The sequence below is a fragment of the Octopus bimaculoides genome, chromosome 11 (genome assembly GCF_001194135.2).
Source record: "Octopus bimaculoides isolate UCB-OBI-ISO-001 chromosome 11, ASM119413v2, whole genome shotgun sequence".
Lineage (NCBI taxonomy): Eukaryota > Metazoa > Mollusca > Cephalopoda > Octopoda > Octopodidae > Octopus > Octopus bimaculoides.
The window spans coordinates 18,243,353-18,252,764 of record NC_068991.1 but is presented as its reverse complement, the minus strand read 5'-3'; positions in this window follow the sequence as shown (position 1 = coordinate 18,252,764).

Here is a 9,412-nt window from a genome sequence, read left to right as displayed (position 1 = left end):
CAGCAGATTAATAATGACAAAGTTATTTTAGTAAATTCTTCATTATTTTCAAAAAGACAATGTACAGTTCTATATTTAAGAGATGAGGAATTATGTACATTATTTACATTATTTACATTTGATGGATATTTGTCCTCATCTTGTTTGTTGTTAACGCAACATTTCGGCTGATATACCCTCCAGCCTTCATCAAGATTTCGCGTTCGATTCCAGGCAGTGACCTGAATAATGATGATGATAATAATAATAATAATAATAATAATAATAATAATAATGATAATAATAATAATAATAATCATCGTTTAACGTCCGCTTTCCATGCTAGCATGGGTTGGACGATTTGACTGAGGACTGGTGGACGTGGAGGCGAATAATAATAATTATAATAATAATAATAACAACAACAACAATATCGAAAAATACCTTGGGAATAAGAACCCAGGTTCGAAATTTCCCCCTGATGAGGACAAATATATTCGTCAAATGTAAATAATGTAAAGACAATGTACATCAACAGAGATATAGTAATGAAAGGGTTAAAAATACAGGTTATTATTCAGTAGTCTAGGGGTTTCAAATCAACAAAGCTAAGAGATTGTATATTTGGGTTACATAATTATGAAAATTCACAGTCACCTACTCCTGTGGTACAAGGATCATGTGGAATGAGGTAGTTCTGATGGAACATATGCAGCCTTCCTTAGGTTATCCTACTTCTATCCAGGAACCATTACAGGAAAGAGTGGTAGAGAAAAAGAAGAAAGGAAGAAGATAGAAGGAGAAAAGACAAAGAATTGACCAGTACTTGAGTGGTACTGTATTGACCCTAAACAGATAAAGGCAAAGCTGATCTCAACGGTATTTGAACTTAGAGCACAGAGAGCCAGAATGAATACCACAAGATATTCTATCCGATGACTTAACTATTCTAACTCATTGCATTAGCTAACAAGATGATGCCTAGTAGAACATGTCTGAAACAAGGTAACAGCAAAGTTCCTTTGTATTCTTCCATGAAAACTAAATGACAAGAATGTAAGTGCTTATCAAGCACAGAATGGATAATGTTTGGTCTTTGTCTTTCCAAATTCTTAGTTCAAATTCAGTTTAGTGCAGTGGTTCCCAAACCTTTGCAGGCTGCCGCCCCCTTGGCACCCAGGGCACATCCCCAGTGCCCCCCACCACCAAACTCATCACCACAAACATAGGCCATTTTCTGCTGCAAATTCGAAACAACTGTATTTCACAAATAAAATTTAACATAATTAACCCATTATTTTGGGGGGTTTATTTTTACATTCATTGCCTCATTTAGGCCACTCCGTTATCACCCCACTTTTCTTCAACGTTCTCCTGAGTCTTTCCATCACCCCCAAGGGGGCAGTGCCGCTCACTTTGGGAACCACTGGTTTAGAGAGAGAGAGCAAAACTATGACTTTTAGTATTTGAGTGAGACTGACAAAGGAGAACTGCTATATTTGGGACTGTTAATGCTACATACACAGGTATCTTGGACCATATCCACCGACTGCCCCACAAACAGATGGTGACACAGCTTGCCAACACAATCCCACCTCAGACAAATAATGACACAGCTTGCCAACTTGGGAATTCAGTAGCAAGGTGGTTGCTTCTGATTGGACTCTGTGGAGGAGGTGCTTCCATAACTCACATAAGCTTCCCAGGTATTGTGGGCAGCAAAGATGGATAGATGGATGGATTAAACACTAGTCCTAGATATACAAAATAATAGTTTTGTTACAGTTGGAATGCTTTTGATCACTGGACTGTTCGATGGAAACTAGTTTACTCCCATTAAACACCTACAACAACTAGTTCTGCAGGTGTAGCTTGTAAAATGACATGCTTCACCAAGCCTTACATATACTACATGAAAGCAAAACCCAAAATGGTGTCACTGCTTTTGAATATGTTTATAGGATTCATCAACATTAACTACCTCTATCAATTTTTTTTATTCATTTACAATGAAGATACTGATATTAATTTAGTTTATTATCCTTGTAATATTCTTTTACTCTTTTACTTGTTTCGGTCATTTGACTGCAGCCATGCTGGAGCACCACCTTTAGTCGAGCAAATCGACCCCGGGACTTATTCATTGTAAGCCTAGTACTTATTCTATCGGTCTCTTTTGCCGAACCTCTAAGTGACGGGGACATAAACACACCAGCATCGGTTGTCAAGCAATGCTAGGGGGACAAACACAGACACACATACATATATATATACAAATATACGACAGGCTTCTTTTAGTTTCCGTCTACCAAATCCACTCACAAGGCTTTGGTCAGCCCGAGGCTATAGTGGAAGACACTTGCCCAAGATGCCACGCAGTGGGACTGAACCCGGAACCATGTGGTTGGTAAGCAAGCTACTTACCACACATTGTTTTAAATTTTGGTGTAAGTCTAGCAATTTCGCAGGCATGTCAATTACATTGGACCAGTATTTCACTGGTATTTTATTTCATCGACTCTGAAAGCATGAAAGGCAAAGTTGACTTCAACAGTATTTGGACTTAGAATGTAAAGTGCTGGAAGAAATGCTACTAACCATTATATCTGTTACACAAAAAACTCTGCCAACTCGCTGCCTTTATCATACTTGTAATAGTTTTCTTTCTACTACAGGCACAAGGTCTGAAATTTTGAGAGAGTGGGTAGTTGACTACTTTGACCCCAGTGTTCAACTGATACTTATTCTATCAACCTTGAAAGGCTGAAAAGCAAACCTCAGTGAAATTTAAATTCAGCATGTTGTTGTTGGCACTCCGTCGCTTACGACGTCGTGGGTTCCAGTTGATCCAATCAACAGAACAGCCTGCTCGTGAAATTAACGTGCAAGTGGCTGAGCACTCCATGGACACGTGTACTGTTAACGTAGTTCTCGGGGATATTCAGTGTGACACAGTGTGACCAGGCTGACCCTTTGAATTACAGGCACAACAGAAACAGGAAGTAAGAGTGAGAGAAAGTTGTGGTGGAAGAGTACAGCAGGGTTCGCCACCATCCCCTGCCGGAGCCTCGTGGAGCTTTTAGGTGTTTTCGCTCAATAAACACTCACAACGCCCAGTCTGGGAATCGAAACCGCGATCCTATGACGGCGAGTCCGCTGCCCTAACCACCAGGCCATTGCGCCTCCACCAAATTCAGCATGTAAGTCAGAAGAAATGCCTGCCACTTAGTATTTTGTCTGGTGTGTTAACAATTCTGCCAGCTCACTGCCTTTATTGTCCTTGTAATATTGATAAACAACATTGATACACTGAAGCTTTAGGCATTCCATCAGTTACGACAAGAAGTGTTCTGGTTGATCTGATCAATGGAACAACCTGCTCATGAAATTAACATGCAAGTAGCTGAGCACTCCACAAACATACATACCCTTAATGTAGTTCTCATGCAGATTCAGCATGACACAGAATGTGATAAGGCCAGCCCTTTGAATTACAGGCACAACTCATTTTTGCCAGCTGAGTGGACTGGAGAAACATGAAATAAAGTGTTTTTCTCAAGGCCACAACACATAGCCAGGAATCGAACTCATGACCTTATGATTGTGAAGAGAATACCCTAACCTCTAACTTTTTTTCACTTGGATTCACTCAAAAGGTTTCAATGAGTCCAGGGCTATAGTAGAAGACATTTGTCCAGTTATCACACAGTGGGACTGAAACCCAACACATACGAATGGGAAGCAAATTTCTCAATCACTCAGCCATGCATGCGCCTATAGCCATACCTGTACCTACTTGTATACTTCTTATATATTGATTTCCAATTTTGACACAAGGCCAGCAATTTTGGGGGAGGGAGTAAGTTGATTACATTGACCTCTGTTCCACTGGTACTTATTTTATCAAACCCCAAAAGATGAAAGACAAAGTCAGCCTCATCAGAATCTGAACTCAGAACAGAAAGACGAAATACCACTAAACATTTTGCCCAACATACTAAAGATTCTGCCAGCTTGCGGCCTTATACTTGTTATATATTGGTTTCAAATTTTGGCACAAGGCCAGTAATTTCGGGAGTGGGGGTAAGTTGATTATCTCAACCTCAGGAGTCAATTAGTACTTATTTTATTGACCCCACAAAAGGAAGCAAAGTCGACCTCGGCAGAATTTGAACTCAGAATGTGAAGATGGACAAAATGCTACTAAGCATTTTGCCTGGCATACTAATGATTCTGCCAGCTTGCTACCTTCAAATTTTGGCACTAGGCCAGTGATTGTAGGGGAGTGGGTAAGTCCAATAACATCGACCCCAGTGTTCAACTGGTACTTAATTAATGACTCCAAAGGGATAAAAGACAAAATCGACCTCAGCAGATATACTTGTTATATATTAGAAACATTATATTATTTAAAACAATAGATTGGCAGAATCATTTGAACATTGGACAAAGTATGTTGCCACATTTATTTCAGCTCTTTCTCTGCTGAATTCAAATCCTGCCAAGGGTGGCACCTTTCATCCTTCTGGAGTCAATAAAATAAAGTGGTAGTAAACTACTTGGATTAACATTACTGATTGTCTGTCACTCAAAAATTTCTAACCTTGGGCCTATGTTAGAAATATTCATTTCTCTTTTGGTGGGTTTTGGGGGTTTTTTTTCCTTTTCTTTTTTTTTTCATATTCAACAGTGGAGGTGCAATGGCCCAGTGGTTAGGGCAGAGGACTCGTGGTCATAGGATCACGGTTTCGATTCCCAGACCAGGCGTTGTGAGTGTTTATTGAGCGAAAACACCTAAAGCTCCATGAGGCTCTGGTAGGGGGTGGTGGCAAACCCTGCTGTACTCTTTCACCACAACTTTCTCTCACTCTTACTTCCTGTTTCTGTTGTGCCTGTAATTCAAAGGGTCAGCCTTGTCACACTGTGTCACGCTGAATATCCCCGAGAACTACGTTAAGGGTACACGTGTCTGTGGAGTGCTCAGCCACTTGCACGTTAATTTCACGAGCAGGCTGTTCCGTTGATCGGATCAACTGGAATCCTCGACGTTGTCAGCGACAGAGTGCCAACAATAACAAATTCAACAGTGAACCAATGTCACCTTAATTTTTTTGTAATGGTATTAATTCTTTCACATCATCAGAGATTGGGTCTTTGGAGATGCTTGCATCAAATTCTTGGTAAATTCACCAACAAACTTTTCTTAAACTGCCATCCATCATCACAGAGTAGAAACATTATTTTTTTAAAGTGGGAATATAAAGAATATATTACAAAAGGGAGGAGCCAACCATCTCAATCAGTCAATGGTGGCTCTACTTGGATCAACCTGTGTATATTCACTTAACTAACAGAAATTTGATAAACTGCGTCACATATTCAGTTTGACCCTCCTTCCATAATGACCTGCAGCCATCAATGGGCATTCATCTATAGTAATGTCATCGTTGCACCTCTCAAATTTATACTCGTAGGGTGTTGCAGATATACACTTTGATTCAAGCTTGGATCTTAGTTCCCATTAGGAAATTCTTTATAAACAAGAACCAGAATTTTGGTGCATTGAGTAATGACATCAGCAAAAGTCAGGCCAATAAAATTTTAAGTAAGCAACTCTAGGACTTCCAAGTGATTATGTGGCCACAGTTCACTCCAATGAGATTTATTCTTGAGGGTATAAAAGAGACGAAATCTACAAAAAGAAAGAATGAAAAGACAAAGACAGACAAGAACAGAGAGGTAGACAGGAGAACAGAGGATGTATACAGTCATGTATAAAGTTAGTAACCAGTCAAATTATTAAAACCTCATACACTGACAAGTTACAATCAATGGAAGTGACTTGACATAATTGTTAGAGTGAGATCGGATGCCTTGTATTATTAGGTTCACTTCTGTGTACTCTGAGTTCAAATCATACCAAACCCATCTTTACTTTTTATTCTTTCAGGATTGATGAATACAGTATCACTCCAATACTGACACAGATTCTACTCCTCCCGCGTCCTCTCTTGATTGTATTGCGATTGAAAGCCCCTGTCTTGTGCCACACCAATTCACTTTGTGAAATACAATAAGGGTACTTATGGCATTAACTTTAAACATTATTTTCATGATTAAGAATTTAGTTGGTCCAACAACCAAATGCTCGCATTGAGATTGACAAGGAATCCATTATAAATAGCTCTTCGTCAGAAAGAGGGACTTTTTTTTCCCTCTCAGACAAAAAGTCAGTTTCTAAAGGTCAATTTTCTCTTCTTCTCAGGACATACAAACAAACTTATCGAACTCCACGAACTTTGATAGGAGATAAATACGTATGTAAACAGAGGAAAAAAAGAAAAGAAAACCATTATTCTATAAATATTGATGATTGAGAGAAATATTTGAGTTATCTCCCTTACACTAGTGACTAATTAAGAGTTCTTTCCCTTTGACTGAAATTTTTAAAAAAATGTTTTATGTTATATATAAATTATAATCGAATTTCTCACACAATATATAACTTCTTACTGTCCCAAAAGAAGAAAATGAAAGTAATAAGCTGCCTTTCCACGGAAGTACGAATTAACAGCCACATGAAACATGAATTTATTGGAACAGCTTCTTGCATGACATTACAGCCGCATATCTATTTCTATATTATTCAACACTGAGCTGCATCGCTGTTAATCGCCCTACATAAAGCAGCAGCCAATTTTCCTTCAAATCATACCTTACCACTTTAATGTATGTATGTATGCATGCATGTAGGTAGGTAGGTATGTATGTAGCAAGTGACAATTGCTTTTATACGTTTCTATTTATACTTTAACTCCATTCTACACTATATCATATTTCTACCCAACTTCACTCACGACATTTCACTATTTTACCCTCTGATTTAGACAGTCTACCACTAGTTCTCAGACTAACTTTGGCATGGAACCTACTATATAATTTTCCTAAATCTATTCCTATATTTTAAAAACAACTTACAACACCATTATTTTAACAAAACATTAAATGAAACAAAAATTGTTTTAGAATTTATTCATATACAAGGGTGGAGCAGAGAGGACGGGTGTTTTTGAAAAAATCACAAAATCATTAATGATTTAGCTGCAAACAAATTTTATTGACATCAATACGTTCGTGCTGGATTAGCATTTGTCAAAATCAAGTGTGGAAAACAACATCCATCATGTGGTGTCCGTTTTCATTGATGCATTTCTGAAGACGTTCTAGGAAATTGGCCTCCACTTTCTCCAGCATTACTGTAGATTTGGGCGACGTCCACGCAAATAGCTTCCTTCAAATTGTCCAATGTATGGGGCTTATGCACATACACACGTACCTTGAGGTTCCTCCACAAGAAATAATCATACATGGACACATCAGGGGACCGAGGGAGTGAGGGAACGCCAGCAAGCCTGGAAATGAGGAGGTCACCGAAGAGAGGGCGAAGAACGTCCATCGATGCTCTGGCTTGTGTGGGCAGTCGCCCCATCCTGATGAAACCACATACGTTTTCGTCGTAATTCAGGCACAAAGAAGTTGTTTATCATCTCAATTTAACACTCAGAGTTCATAGTAACAGCATTTCTATTATCGTCTTCAAAAAAGTAAGGACCAATGACGGTAGCTTTTCCAACAGCACACCAGACTCTCACTTTTGGGCTGTGCGGTGGTCTTTCGTGCAGTTATCTCGGATTTTCAAGAGCCCAATAACGACAGTTCTGTTGATTCACCATGCCACTGAAACGAAAATGAGCTTCATCACACATTATCAAAATGAGGTTGTCATTTGCCTCAGAAATTGCTTCCATCTGACGTGCGAAGTTAAGCCGCTGTGCATAGTCCCATGGTTTCAACTGTTGTCCAATTACCAATTTGTATGGGTGGAAATGCAAGTCTTCATGCAAAATACGCCCTACCGATCGGTTACCGATGCCAAGTTCAGTGGAATGCCCCCGAGCAGAGAGATTCGGACTCCGTATCAAAGCTTGTTTGATGCGTTCCACATTTTCCGGGATCCGTACCGTTCGTGATGCCCTCACCAGTCTCCTATTCATTAGTGTACCTCGTATACGAAGTGCATTCACCCAACGTAAGATTGTGTTACGGGTGGGAACAGCCTGATTTTGGTGAATGTTGAAGTGGCGCCGAAACTCAAGCTGAACTATTGTGACAGACTCGTTATTCTTCACGCAACTGTCATAGGCAAAGGTGATGCTGTATCGTCCACAGTGCCATAGCTTCACTTGAAAAGAAAAAAAATGCTAAGATACCCCGGACCGAATGGTACCTGTCGGACATATGTCCCTCCCACTGGAGCTGAGTAATAGCCATTTCAAAAACGCCAGTCCTCTCTTTTCCACCCTGTATATGCAAGTGTGGCTGTGTAGTTGACAAGCTTACTTCCTGCCTCTTATACCTACTTTTTCTCATAATACATTTACACATTGTCATACATACACACTGACACTATATATCCATTGCAACATGCTGGCAAGTGAAAGCCATCTGGTCTAGTGCTCCTATTATTGCAACAATTTCATTACCTCTTGATTTTTTAAACTCTGGTGCCAGGCCACAGATGTGGTGGGAGGTAGTACAATTGATTGACTTAACTCTAGTTAATGGACATTAAATGATGATGATGACTATGATAATAATGGCTACACTTACACACACATCAACAAAAATACACTATTAATATAGGAGTTATGCAGAAGCCTATAAGTGGTCGCTCGACCTCTAGAAATAGCAGCCAAATTTACTTAAAATCAAACTTTGTTGTCTTGAATAGAAACACATTGGATAATGTAGTACCTGAAATCCCCAACACACAGACACACCATAGAAAAAGAAAAAAAAAAGACTTTGATTATAGTTCTACTCAATCAGGGTTGACCTGGGGTTTAACAACAACAACCTATTAATATTTTGAAGTTGTCACACAATAGTTTGTTGTTTCCTCTTTTTCTGTTCCATAAAATTGTTTTCGACAGCAGCAGCAACAGCAGCAATAACAACAACACTAGTAGCAGGATATTTGAAGGTGGAAGTAAAACAGCCTAAGTTCAAAGTGAGCTGAATAGCAAGATTCACATTATTATGTCAGACAAACATAGTTGATGACCTTCATAGATATATTATTTATTTACACTTTTTCTCTTCCTTCTTAACAAGACAAACTGTTCAAATTTAAAATATTCTTTTTTTTTTTGAAGATTTTTGTTTTGTATTTCATTGTTACTTTTGTTACTCTTTTACTCTTTTACTTGTTTCAATCATTTGACTGCAGCCATGCTGGAGCACCGCCTTTAGTCGAGCAAATCGACCCCAGGACTTATTCTTTTTGAAGCCTAGTACTTATTCTATCGGTCTCTTTTTGCCGAACCGCTAAGTTACGGGGACGTAAACACACCAGCATCAGTTGTCAAGCGAT